General features: G+C 30.8%; 1 long non-coding RNA gene across 1 annotated transcript; it reads right to left on the minus strand.

The window, feature by feature from the left end:
- Nucleotides 1-11569: 11569 nt before the first annotated feature.
- Nucleotides 11570-13260, minus strand: LOC112422497 (uncharacterized). Its single transcript, XR_003012817.2, has 2 exons — nucleotides 13045-13260; nucleotides 11570-11841 (listed from the first exon to the last, which is right to left on the minus strand). It is a non-coding gene; the product is annotated as an uncharacterized lncRNA (long non-coding RNA).
- Between the last annotated feature and the right edge of the window lie 969 nt (nucleotides 13261-14229).

Raw genomic sequence — 14229 nt, forward strand, 5'->3', positions numbered from 1 at the left:
GCCAAACTTCCATTTATATTGAAACAGTAAAAATTGAATTAAATAAAAACTTGAAACAATGTTCATAAACATCCCAGCAATCGTGTGGATGGAATGGGATAGTGTTGCATCCTAAGTACCAAACATTTATGGCAGTGGCGGTTAGATCACGACCTTGTGAGTTGTAACCTCAGGTTCTAGTTTTTCACGTGAATAAAAGAAAATAAATAAATAAAAACAAACAAACAAAAAAACTCTCTCATATTAAACCTCATGAGCATTGTTTTTTAACTAGATAGACGAAATAACAAAGTCATCATATACTTATATACATAAAATGAAGGCGTCGGGTCCCTGTGAGCTTAGCTCAATTGGTAGGGACATTGCATAATTTATGCAAGGGTCGGGGTTCGAACCCCAGACACTTCACTTTTCCACATTTAATTATGTGAGTTATAACCACTAGACTACTAGACAAAAAAAAGGTGAATGTGTCGGAATTCGAACTCCGGTTACGACATATGACCTAACAATTTTGACATTTTAACCGGTTTTTTTTTTTAAAGAAGCTAAATTAGCCCACTTAACTTGTCATTGGGAGAATCGAACCTGAAACCTCGAAGAGGAGCATAATTTCAGATCTCAAGCCAATACCATCAAGACAACCCAAATGGGTTACATTTTAGCCAATTGAGTTAAGACATTGAGACTCTTTAATTTTTATGTAAAATCTTTTATTTTTTATTTTTTATGATAAATACGCTTGGACATCAAAATATTGATTTCAAATAGGATTTTTTATTGTGTGTTTGAAAAATTTGTGTAAAGTATACAAGACAAAAACTATGAGAGATCCAATATAAACACATAAGGTTTACTCAAAAAAAAAATATATATAAACACATAAGGTGTGACATACCGTATCAATACGTTGATGATCAAATTACAAAGGTTTTTTTTTTTTAATATAAACACATAAGGTGTCACATACCGTATCAATACTTTGATGATCAAATTACAAAGGTTTTTTTTTTATTATATGCACAATTTAGTGTGTGTTTGAAATTTTGGTGATTTTGTCAAAATCAAGATGAAAAAAAGAAGTGATTTTACATAAGTTGTACTTTGATCCTTCAAAAAATTTAATGTGTCACCTTAACTTTGCCAAATTCACCATAAATTATGTTGGTTCAAAAAAAGCGAACTCAAATATTCATAAGTAATGTTTAGGTTTGAAAAACGAAACTCTACATAAGATGATTAGATAGGTTTGCCATCCACAAAAATATTAGATATTCCACATTAACTTCTTTTAGGGAAATATTTCACATTAATTACATAATTATAAAAAAAATACATTTCTAACATTTTTTATGTGATAAGTGATAACCGTCCGTTTCTTATGAAAAAGACATCTGATAATCAAAAGTTTAGCTCTGAGATTCGTATAGTCAGACCAAAAATTATTTCATATTATAACTTTTATTTTGCGAAAAAGATAAAAGGACAATTTATTGGACCCCACTCTTTGGCTCCCTCTTCACGTCAAAATTAATTGTTATCCCATTGCTCTAGAGGACACAGTGGTAGCTAGAATATGAACTACTACTTGATGTCCTTTGCATCATTGATAACAATATTGAATTTTATAGTACACAATTTTAATAGAAGGGGTGGGGTGGGAGCGTTTTGTACAAGAAACCATGTGTGATGTGTTTCCATTTGCAGAAATTATAAACTAGACTAAGATTGGTACATGTTCTATTTTGGAATCAATCGAGTATTGATATGGAGTTCCATTTTTAGTGTATATTGATTGATATTGTAAAATTAATTTTAGTTGAAAATGAATTGGATATCGATTGATATATCTTTAAATATATTTGTGTAAATTAAATAGATTGTGGCGTACGAAAGCAATTTTCAGATTGTTTGAATTATTAAACTTAAAAGTGAACTTTTTTAAAAGTAGATTGTTCTTGGTATTAGAAAAAGTAGGGATAGTAAAATGGGTTGAGTTTGTTGGATCGGACCGTTTAGCCGTTATTTTTTGTGGGATAGGTTAAGATTTTGAACCTACCACTTCTAAGTGGTTCGCCCATTTAATCAATCTGCTAAAAATGGAATGGTCATAACGAGGTGTGCGGGTTGGCCTATCGGATAAATAATGATAAATTCCATTCTTTTCCGCTACTATTTTAGACAGGTTAATGGGGAACGAGTTAACCAGTTTTCCCATGGAAAAACTCAAGTCTCACATAAAAAATATATGACTCTTTATAACATCTATAAAAAGAGACATACATCACCATACAAGTTGAATTTTTAAGGACAAGTTAGCCGCAATATCAAAATCAAATATGATATAAGAGCATGTCGATTGTGACACCCACCATTACACGCAATAAGCACAATAGTGTTTTGAAGAAAAAAAAACCACATAAAAAGGATATGACTTCATTTATGAGGAGGGGGAGGAATGATTTCATTTTATTCTCTAAAGAGCCAAAATTGGTGAACATAGTTGAAGAAATTCAAAGAAACTCTTGGTCTTGGTTGGTGGCGAAAAAGAGGGGTGAGCCATGTTTGCTTATGAGTGAATTGTTAATCTCATCTCATGATTGTATGTCTAAATAGTTATTGGGTTGGCTTTGTGTGCTTAGTTAATCATTTGGGTGGGTAGATTATTTTTGTACTTCTCCCTAGCTGACAAGTTTATTACCAAATTTAGATAAGTTGACCAATAGATTTGAAGTCTCAAGTTTGTAATTTAGTTCAAAGTTTTACAAGTCATCTAAAATTTTAATCAATTCAACTAACAAAATTAATACAGATTTAAATGATATACTTAAAATATTTGAGAGTGGTTATCTCAAAGTCTCAAGTTTACATTACATCTCCTATGCCCGAGTGTGCGGATTGACTTGTTAAGAATGATGCTTCTTCTTCGGATGCTCTAAAATTTTGGATTGTTTGCCCTCCTCAACTGCATCATTCCCTTCTGGATGATGCTCTTGGAGTTGCTAGCTTGAAATTGTAGTTTGGTTTTGTTTTTATCATTTCTTCATGATAAAAAAAAATAAATATATACTCCTATGTCAAATTCAATGGGATAGTTTATACAAAACTTTATTCTTCCTTTAAATAGACCCTTTGTTAGTAAACTGTGGAATTAGTCCTGTCAGATTAATCAATCATTTTAATTTAATGTATTTCCATTAAGGATGAACTCAATTGATTATAAAAAAACACATTAAAAAATGTCAACATAAATTACTTGCTTTTAAAATCAACTTTATCTTAAACTTTTGAGAGAAATTAAACATTTCAGACAATAGTATTTTGTTTCTTAAAGGAGGTGGTATGGTTCATTTTTTTTTGTATGATAGGCAACAAGACCAAGCAAAACAAATAATACTTGATGAATTCATTCATTTTATAAAAACCAACTATTTTAAAATTAAAATAGCAAAAGTAATACTTATCATATATGTGTGTTCTTGTCCAAAAAAAATAAAATAATGTATATGTGTGTGTTGAATTGATTGTTTGAACGTATGTAGCATTTTCCATACTTTGAATGAAGGGTGGAATTAATCAAATAAGATGGTGGAGTTGAAAGAATATTAGGTGGCATACTTGCCACGTATTAATGTGAAACAAATCATTTGAACTAAGACAAAATTGCCAGCATGCAATGCCAACTGTAAGCTATTTTGTTCTTTGTCAATACGTGGCGTGCTCTATCACTTTGCATAATCCAACTCAGGGACACATGTGGAGGAATAGACCTCATTCTCACTATAAAACATTAGGAATATTGATCAATATGATCAATTCGATAGTCCAATCATATTCAAAGCATTTGATAAGTGTTTTCTTTTTCTTCATTTGATAAGATATTTGGTCCCCTAAAAATTATAGATATCAAATATCTATTTTGTTAAAATAGATATCTAAAAAATATCTATATATCTCTATTTTGGACACCTTGAAATGAATCTGTTTATGCCAAACATTGTTCAAGATCGTATTCAAGTGATGATCCTTGATGGACGAGCAACTGATAGGCATCATAAACAGTGTAACACTCACCTTGATGATTTTGTGATTTTTCATATTCAAAATTACGGTGATCTTGTGATTTTGTTAAAAATATAAATGAGATATATATTAACAATTAAATATGGTCCCTCCAACACAATGTGTATCAGAGAGACTACATAAAGTTTACAAAATTACAAACTAAGCAAAAACAACATCAACCAATGCTCAAACAAGCTAAAGAGTCTTGCCACAAAAAATGATAGCCGAAAGGAAAGTTAGCCTACTTTGCCTTCAGCTACCAAAAAGAAATCAATTGTACTTTATCTAACAACTGCATAATTAACATTTCTTTTAATTTAAATAGCCTATTATTTCTTTCTGTCCACAAGACCCACACTGATACAAACCAAAGTAAATGTAGAAAATTTTGGCGAGCACAAGAACCTCATGTGGAATGAGATAACTGAATAAAATGATCCATAATATTGTTAGGATCCATCGAATTAAAATCAATCCAAGTCTGCACTTGCATCCACAAGGAACTGAATAAATTGCAATGAATGAACAAATTATGAGCTGATTCTATGTGACCACAACCACTAACACATACATGATCATATGTTGAAATAATGTGTCATCAAACCAAGTTATCCTTAGTTGGCAATCTGTTGCGCAAAAGGCGCCAAACACAAATAGACACCATGAAAGGAACATGTTTATGTCAAACGTTGTCCAAGACCGTATCCAAGTGATGATCCTCCTGATGGGGGAGCAACTGATAGGCACCACAAAAAGTGTAACACTCACCTTGATTGGGAAGTCACTTCCATTCATCCAGACTATTAACTTGTAAAATGACATCAAGTAAAATAGATATACACTCACCCCCGATTTCCTCCTCCCATGCAAACAACCGACACCGCCATTTCTAAGCTTCTCCCCCTTCCCCCGTCACAAGGAAAACATCTCAGCCACCAGTTTCGCCTTATAATCGGACAAAAGTCACATTATCAACGTGAGTTTGATAGAAGCTTGGATTTGCTGCTTCATGAAATCACATTCAAACTTCACAGAGATGCAAGAAATATGAAGAAAACGCACAACCAAACATACACAAAATACAATTATTGTAAAATCATGACGATTCAGTGTAATTTTATTGTGAATAAGTTGAGGGAAAATACTTATAATTTTTAATCGCAATCTAACAATCCGTATGAGTTGAAAGTAAATTATACATGAATGTGTTATATTTGTTGATGTAATTTTAGATTTTGAAGTGTTAAATTTAAAACTATTTCAATTTAATTTAAGTATTGTAATTTTAAATGGTGAGAGTTAATCTAAGTATTGAAAATTCTATGGAATAAATTGTTTTTTGTTATCATATTTTAAGAACTAGCTTATGCCTCAAGACCTGAATTGAAACAACATGTTAATCATCTGGTTTAGGATAAAATCTTCTATAATCACTTATAGAACACCTAACTTTTGGGCACATCCACTTAAATCATGACAACACATAAAAGCTAGCTACAATTTTTGTCTTTTTTTCTTTGTAAAAAAAATTAAAATAATTTCGTTCATTCCTCATACAAGAATAAAAAAGAAAAAAAAAGAATATTTTGTTCCACATACAAGATCACTTTGTTCAGTTTGTTCATTTCTCAGGAGGGTTGTGAATGTGCCGTTCTTTTATGCAACTTATTTGGTTATCTTGCGTTTGAGCTATGTGGAATGAAGAAATAACAGATTATTTAAGCACAACGAAAGCTTCATACACCCGTTGTTAGATAAAGTTAAGTTGCATTCTTTTTGGTGGATATACTACTCATGTTAATATTAGTTTAAACTTTTATATTTGGTGTTCGAACCCGATTGTTTGTTTGGGTATCGACCAATCTAATTTTGTAAGCCTGGATTGTGTTATAAACTCTTAAGGCCGCTTTTGGCGCGTCTTGTACTAAAATTGATTCTCCTTTAGTGATAATATATTCTATTTTTGATTGTTTTTTTAAAAAAAAGGACCAATTTAGGTCTTGTGATTTTTTTCGTTGACTAAAATGAGTCTTTCCTCTTTAATATAAGATCAAGGAGAAGAAAAGAGTGTAATTCAGTCTAGAAGTTCTAGCAACTGGCAAATGCCGAAATTGCAAGCCGGATGTTGTGATCCGAATTCGAACTCGAGACCTCACAGTTGTGTGTAAGTTTATTATCAGTGAATTACCACTTCATCAAAGACAGAAAAAAAAAAAAAAAAGAGTGTAATTCAATTTGACCTTGAATGGATTTGTGAGAGCAAACTAAAAGAAATAAAAACTTAGCCGGTGACTGAAATCACGGAGAAAATTAAGAAGTAATAAAGCTGACTCCTCTTGCTTTGTTGTTACTCAATATTTTTTATTTGTCATTCTTTTGATTATTTAGTTATATACATGCATGACTAAGTTTTTAGGTCAACTTTGTCATGAATTTATATATTTTACACATCTATTTCATTTCATGAGTAACTATACTATTACCACCTATATCACACAATGTATGAAAAGATGAGGTATGATTTTCATAATTTTCCACCCTTCGTGCTCTCCACTCTTCATGGGATTATGACCAATTGAATTTGATTTATTCATGTAGGACCTTTTAAACTTTATAGCTTTGTTTGATATTTTATGAGAAAGAAAGGAGGAATAAATGAAGAAGGTTCCTTCATAAAAAAATGAAGAAGGTGGAATTAGGTTCGTTACTTATTTATTTTGATTGGAAAGAAGAATATTTAAAAGGATATTTTTTTCCTATTGTTTCTTTTATCCTTTACTTATAGGATATAAACTCAAAGGAAGGTAAGTAACTTTTTTTGTATAGAAGAAGTTAAGTAGCTTTAACCCCACCTTAATTATAATGGATTTTTTTTTTGGATGGAATAATTATAATGGAATATAATAAAATATAGTATCATTTTTTATTTGATGTGAAAAGTGATGAACTTTTCCACCCTTTCTTTTCTTTTTCTTTTTTATACCATTCTGTTTCTCCTTTTTAGAATCAAGGGACGCGTTTATTCCTTTTCTTTTTCTTCCATGTATTTGTACATAGTACTTGTTCTTTTCAGTCTTTCTTTGAAGTTCAAACAAAATACGTGAGAAATATATACTTATATATAAAGCATTTAAAGGCTTTGATTTTACCCTTGACTTGACCTTCTGTGTGGAGTGGATATTCTTTTCATTAATTAATAATATTAAATTAATAATAGTTATATACTAGTATAACTACAATGTATGAAGAAAAGTCAAGTTTATCATGTCCAATGGATGACAACAACAAGCATGTACTAATGGAATAACAATTTAATGAAGAAAAAAGAGAAATTGTAACACAATCATAACAAGAGGATGGATTGAAGAATAAAAAATCATTGGAAAAAAAATCATTTGACTCAAGTGGCTAATAAGTGTTAAGAGTCCCACAAATACATGTGGAACATGAGATGACCTGATAATGTGTTTATAAGTGGGAGTAATTCCCACCTCGCAAGTCAATTTTGTAGGGTTGTGTTAGGCCAAACAACGATTTCTAAGATGGTATTAGAGCATCTCCAATATCCATCGGGCCACCTACTATCAGATTTTCGCTATCGGGCCACCCACCATTTATGTCCACAAATCAAGCCCAATAATGCTGGTCGTGAGTCAATGTGTTAAAAGTCCCACATCAGATAGAAGATTATCTGGCAATGTGTTTATAAATGGGGCAATCCTCATCTCGCAGGTCGGTTTTGTGGGCTTATGTTAGGCCCAACCACGATTTCTGAAAAACTGAATCCTTCTGGAGAATTCAAATTTGACTTTTAGGTTAACCAATTCATGATGAAATATAAACAACATATGTTCTGATGGGTAGTGTAAGAGGGAAACATACATGTTTTGACTTGACCAGAGTTTCCCTACTCGCGGGATTAAGCACTAGGGCTTTTATGGTGGGACATTCAATTTCAAAACTGATTCAAGTAAAGTGGTTGAAACATGTTCTAACAATCAACATGCATTTATATTATTTGTGTTTGACAGTTTTGGCTACCTAGCACTAGAGGTTGTGGATATTCTATAGAGGGTTTAAAAGGTCATACATAGTAATGTTGTATCTCTTAGGTCTATGAATGCAATTTTTAAGAGGACCCGTTTTGCCATCTAAAAAAGGTTAATGGCGCAACTTGTTGTCCGCTTGCTTTTCATTCATGTGCAATTTTCTATGATTAACACTCCAATGTTTTAGGTTGTTGGATTCTTAATCAATTTAAACATTGATTAATTAGTATCATATTATATATTATTAGTGATATGAACAATATAAAATTTATACCTTGTAATTTTTTATTTTGGAAAGAATACCTTGTAATCTTTTGATTGGTATATACTTATCTTTTTGAAAAAAGTTTATTAAAAGTCAAAATTGAAGTTATTTGAAAAAGCAAATTAACCGTTTTAAAGTTTTATAAAATTTTCGGATGTATAGAATATTTTTTTTTATTTTACACTTGAATTATGAAATTTAATTACAAATTATTAAATAGAGTAATTTAATGTTTACAAATCTTAACTCAATTAACAAAAATATCAAAATTATTAGGTTAAATTTATGATTGGGATTCAAACTTTGTCTCTTCAACTTGTGTGTTTTCAATGATTATTGTTGTTTAATCTATGTAAAAAGTAGAGTAATTTAAAGCAAAATTTATTATAATAGAATAATTTGGTCTAAACAAACAATTAAGCTCAAATAGTTTAATAAACTTGAACAAAAAACGAATTAATTTGATTCTCAAATAAAACAATTTTTAACCAAACTTTATTTACCAAACCCCCGAATTCTAAATGATGATTATTTTCATGAAAATCGGATTGGTTAACACATAAAAGAATAATTTGGTCCCATCCTCCTTACGATGATCACTCCTAATCATCATAAGAATTCTATAGAATATTTTTCTTTGTTGCATTTAGCAGCTTGCTTACTGCACACGATTACTTCGATCGAAAAAACCATCATTATTATCGTTTCATCAATGAATGTAATACTAGTGTAACTAGTACTTACCACTATATAAAAATAGAGTTTAATGGAGAATATGCATGGCAATGGGGATGATGGCGGAAAATTTTGCTTTCCCCATCCTTATCCCCAACTCTCAACCTATGTAACGCCTGAAATTAAAGAGGGTTGAGAGTGGTCGTCAGACAATGAGCGACTTTCGATAAATTTTAGGTAAACTGAATTCACATCGGAATGAGAGATTCTGAGATTGTGAAGGTATGAGACTATATTGTTAAAATAAGACTTATAAGAATTGTTTGTTGCTACTTATAAGAATGTTAAAATAAGACTACATCTGTATAAACACGCGGATATCTCAAAATCCGTGGATTATCCGCACGGATATGGATAGGGTATGGATTTCATATTTATCCAACGGAGCGGACACGGATATCATACTATCCGCATCCATCGATATCCATTTACATCCCTAGGTTCAGGGGACGAATCAAGCGAAACTGATGATCATGTAACACCTGAGACGAACGAAGGCGGATAGTGATCGTTGGTGCACAAGACATGACAATGAGCAGCTCCTGGCATCTTCTAGGCAAACCAAATTCACATTGGAATGAGAGAAATCCTTAGATCGTGCAGGTATGAGACTGCATGGTTGAATGAAGGCTTATAAGAATTGTTTGGTACTACCTATACCAACAAAATACATCTTGTTTTTAGTAACACATTATAAGAACTCCATAGTTAAGCGAACTTGACTTTGAGCAATTTTAAGATGGATGACTTTACGAAAAGTTTCCCAGAAAGCGTGTCAGGACAAAACACGTTGAAAATATCCGTATTAAAGTTGTCAGAAATGTTACAACCTGCACATGTTTACCGATTCTTAATTAAAATCATTTTTGATCTGTTTTTGTTGACAATTAGTCTAATAGCTAAACTCACAAACTATAAGTGTTGAGAAATGGAGAATTCGGAGTTCGAACTCCAACACTTATATACCAATATCTATGAAGATCTCTTCCCACAAAATCAGTAAGTTGACAAAAAAAATTATCGATATTTTTATACAGCCGTTTCTCAATGGACCCCCTTGGTTTTTTGTTGAAGCAAGTACACCCGTTTTACAAATGAAACATAGGAAGTAGCATATATGTGTGAATACACACATTGTCAATCTGTGAAAAATGTTTATACTTATATTTTCTTTCAACATACACATTGTCTTCTTTCTCTTGCCGTCTTGTTTGGATTATACCGTTAAACGTTCGATCGAAAGTAGAGGAAAAGACAATATTTGAAGTAAGATACTTTGAGTTGTTTCACATGCTTGGATTTTGTGTTTATCCTTAAAATTTATACATAGAGGGAGAGGCCACGAAGGAAGCCTTTTTTCCCTTCATAGAATAAAAATTGACTCATAAAAAATTTATTTACATTTTAAAGAACGTTAGATGAATAGAAGTAGTGGTGAAAATGAAGGTGTTGCTACTTTATAGTCTTGTATTGTCTTATAAAACTATTGCATAAATATTGGATGAGAAATGTTTTTGGGTCAATTATATTTTTGCTTCTTTAATTAGTTTTTTATACTTAAAAATGTTAAAAGTGAAGTTGAAACTAAATTTTTTAATGAGTTTTATTATAATTTTATGAGTGTTTTTTTTAGGGAGAACCATACCATAGTTAAGTCAATGTTTTTTTTTTTGACAAATGGATGAGAAATGTTAATAATGCAATAATATGACATAATTTTTAAATATAAATATGTCTTTATGGATCAAGTAAATATAATTTTGTTATTGTAATTTTATGCTGGTTTTTATTAATTGAATTTTACTATTTTAAATGAACACTGCACTTGATAGAATAAATGTAAACTTGCATTTCAGTGTCTTTCCGGTGCGAACTGCACATGACATTCACCAATTAGGTAGCGCCACATGGCTTATTTGGAATGCTCTAATCGAGATAATTAATTGACTCAAATTGTCTATTGAATCTTAATTAAAATGAGTTAGGAAAAAATATTGAGATTTTTTTTGTGTTAACCCTGCGGTTCTCAGGAAAAAATAGTCTTGATAATTTGAAGTTCAGTTAGAAGATAAATAAAGTCTGACAAAAAGTTGTTCCATCTAAAATTACCTAAACTTTTAAAGCTTACAAATGAATAAATAAACACATTCTCATATTATTAATATACCAACATCATTTTTTAAAATAGAAACTATACTTAATTTTTTTCTTTTAATGAAAATTCTTCCTTTAAAATAGTAAAACTCTTTTCTACAACTGTTACTCTGTCTTGTGCTAAGAAATCCTAACATGTTTAGCCAACTATGCAATGCAGTGTTGAAAATGAATTCTTGGTTTAATATTGGATCAACTACCAATTAACATTTGGATTCAGCAAAAAAAAAAAAAAAACTATTAACTAAAATTTTGATTGAATTATAAGGACCATAAAAAGAATATAAATGGCAACATAGAATAGCAAATCAAAATACTATATACCAAACTTGGTGGCGGTCCCTTATTGTGGGTGCCATGTGCATATGGCTCTCATTTTACAATGAAGAACATGGTACAATTTGAAGATAAGATAGAGCCTTAAAGGTCTCCTAACCCTATTTTGTGGCATTGGTCTCACTCTTTTCACAGCATCCACTCCACATTTATTATATCTACTTGCCTATAGATATTATATGCTGATATCGACATTTCACTTTTTCCCTTGAGCATTGGTGTCAAAACCTTACACACCTACAATAATAAATACTCCCTTGTTTATAAGTCGCAGCTAAAATAGCAAATGCGAAAATTACAAGGTCGGATGTTGTGACCCAGATTCGAATCCGGATCTCACAGTTGAGTGTGAATTTAATTTTAGTGGTTTACAACTTCATTTAAAATTAAAAAAATACTCCCTTAAAATGATTAGAAATTATAATTATACTACCATTTGTGACAACTTTTTCGATAATTTTCTCTCCTATATACACCTTATATGTTTTTATTTTATCTCTTTATTGTTTTGATTTTTGTATCAATATCTACTTTTCTTTGTAAATTTATTGTTATCTTATATAAGTTGTCATACAAATGATTGTTTAAATATACAAATTTGTATCAGCAGATTGTTAAACATATATCAATACGCAAATTAGTAAAAATTATTAAAAGTTGATATTTTGAAAAAATTCTTGAAAAATCCAACATCTTATCTTCTATTATTTATCATTATACAGTAGTAAAAAGAAATATAATCAATATATGATATATGAATAATGTAAATGATCAAACAATATCAATTATTTTGAAACGAGAGAGTAATTTTATTTTGACACAAAAATTCAACACATCAAACTCAAGGAAGTTCCCATGATAAATAAAATGTAGGGATGAATGAACTCTCCCCTATCATAAATTTAGAAAATTTGAACTTGCTTAACATGCGTTAAACCGGACACATAACCTTTGGACCACGTACAACAAGATTAAATTATGCACCCCATACAAAACATTGATTTTATAATCTATTAGAAGAATAAAAGTTCAATTAACATGTAATTAAAAGAAGTGTAGAATCAAAAAGTTGGCAATCATGCTTGAATCTTACAAGTGTTAGAAATACAGAACATGAAAACCACCAGCTTCTATTTGTCCCCCCCTCCACCCAATTTTGTGACCCTTTCTCATAACATCTCAATTTAGATAAAGTAAACATATAAGAAAAGGAATAGAGGCAAGGCAACTACAAAAAGGATCCAACTCTATGTATTTGGGATTCAATGTTCGATCCATCAAGATCAGATGATTTATATTTAAACTAAGTATTTTAGATTATATAATTAAAATTTACAATTTTAAGATAGTACAATCAATATCATACTATCATTGAAAGATTTTTAACGGTCCGTTACCAAGAAAATGATTGCGACAAAAAGGTATAGATACCAACGTTACCGTTTTTACAGAGTGAACAAAAATCACGATGAAACACCGTTATCGCCGTGACGAAACATTGTTACGGCCACAAAAAATGCGGTTCATGACAATAGACACAAAATCTGAATATTTTTTCAATTGAGATAGATGAAAATCATATTTTTAGTACATATTTGATCATAAGTTACATAATGGTATCTCCTTATATAGTTTAAGAGTTGTACAATGGTGTGAAACCGCGACAACCATAATCCATAACGCAACATCTGTAACAGTCAAAATCGCAAAATTCTATATACGATCGCGACTATTAGTTAAAATCTTGGTCATTAATGTCTGAAATACGTGAATGTGAAATCATCTGTAGGCAATATGAATTAAAAAACAAAAACCAAAACTAGTATACTTTTCTTAACCCTTAGTACATGTCGGCACGTTAGAGCAAAAACAAACAACTTTTTTGTATTGTTCAAACTAACATGAAACAAATTAGATTCGTTAATTAAGGAGACCCTACATTTTTATTTGAAGGCCAGCTCAGTAGTTAGCATGCCTGATAAGAAAGGGTCAGCTAAGAAACAAATATTTGTAAAGTTAAGAAGATGCTTAAAAATTCTTTAATTTAAAACAAAAAAATTAATGTTAAGGAGAGCACGACTTAGCAAAATATTTTTATCCTGAAGTCTCCGACCACATTTTATATTTGATGAAATAATGTTGTAATCGAAAGATGACCAAATGATTGGCTATGATTAGAACGGAACATTCTTTAATATGAGTGCCGGTTTGGATTAAGAATAATGAAAAATTTGTTTGGCAAATCAAAAATAAAAAGTGAATGATAGGAACAAAATCAAGAAAGGTATATGTAGATTATACTTTTCATATAAGGTACGATTATTATTATTCTACTAAATACACTTACATCACATAAATTCATTACACCAACAAAGATACAAAGACCATTTTGTGGTACCTGGTCCCATTGATTACCTGCTTAGGGCCCACTGACAACCGGCTTTGAGTTGTAAAACATATACAATAATCTAATCAAACCTTTGTATAACTTGTTCATAAGGGAAATTTGTCGTAACGGCTCGACGTTTGATCTCTGATTAACGGTTGAGATTGTTGTACATTGGTTTTATTGTTGTGTAAATGAATCGTCCAACCGAGATCATTTATTGTTTGTAATTGGAAAAT

The sequence above is a fragment of the Medicago truncatula genome, chromosome 6, assembly GCF_003473485.1.
Source record: "Medicago truncatula cultivar Jemalong A17 chromosome 6, MtrunA17r5.0-ANR, whole genome shotgun sequence".
Taxonomy (NCBI): Eukaryota; Viridiplantae; Streptophyta; class Magnoliopsida; order Fabales; family Fabaceae; genus Medicago; species Medicago truncatula.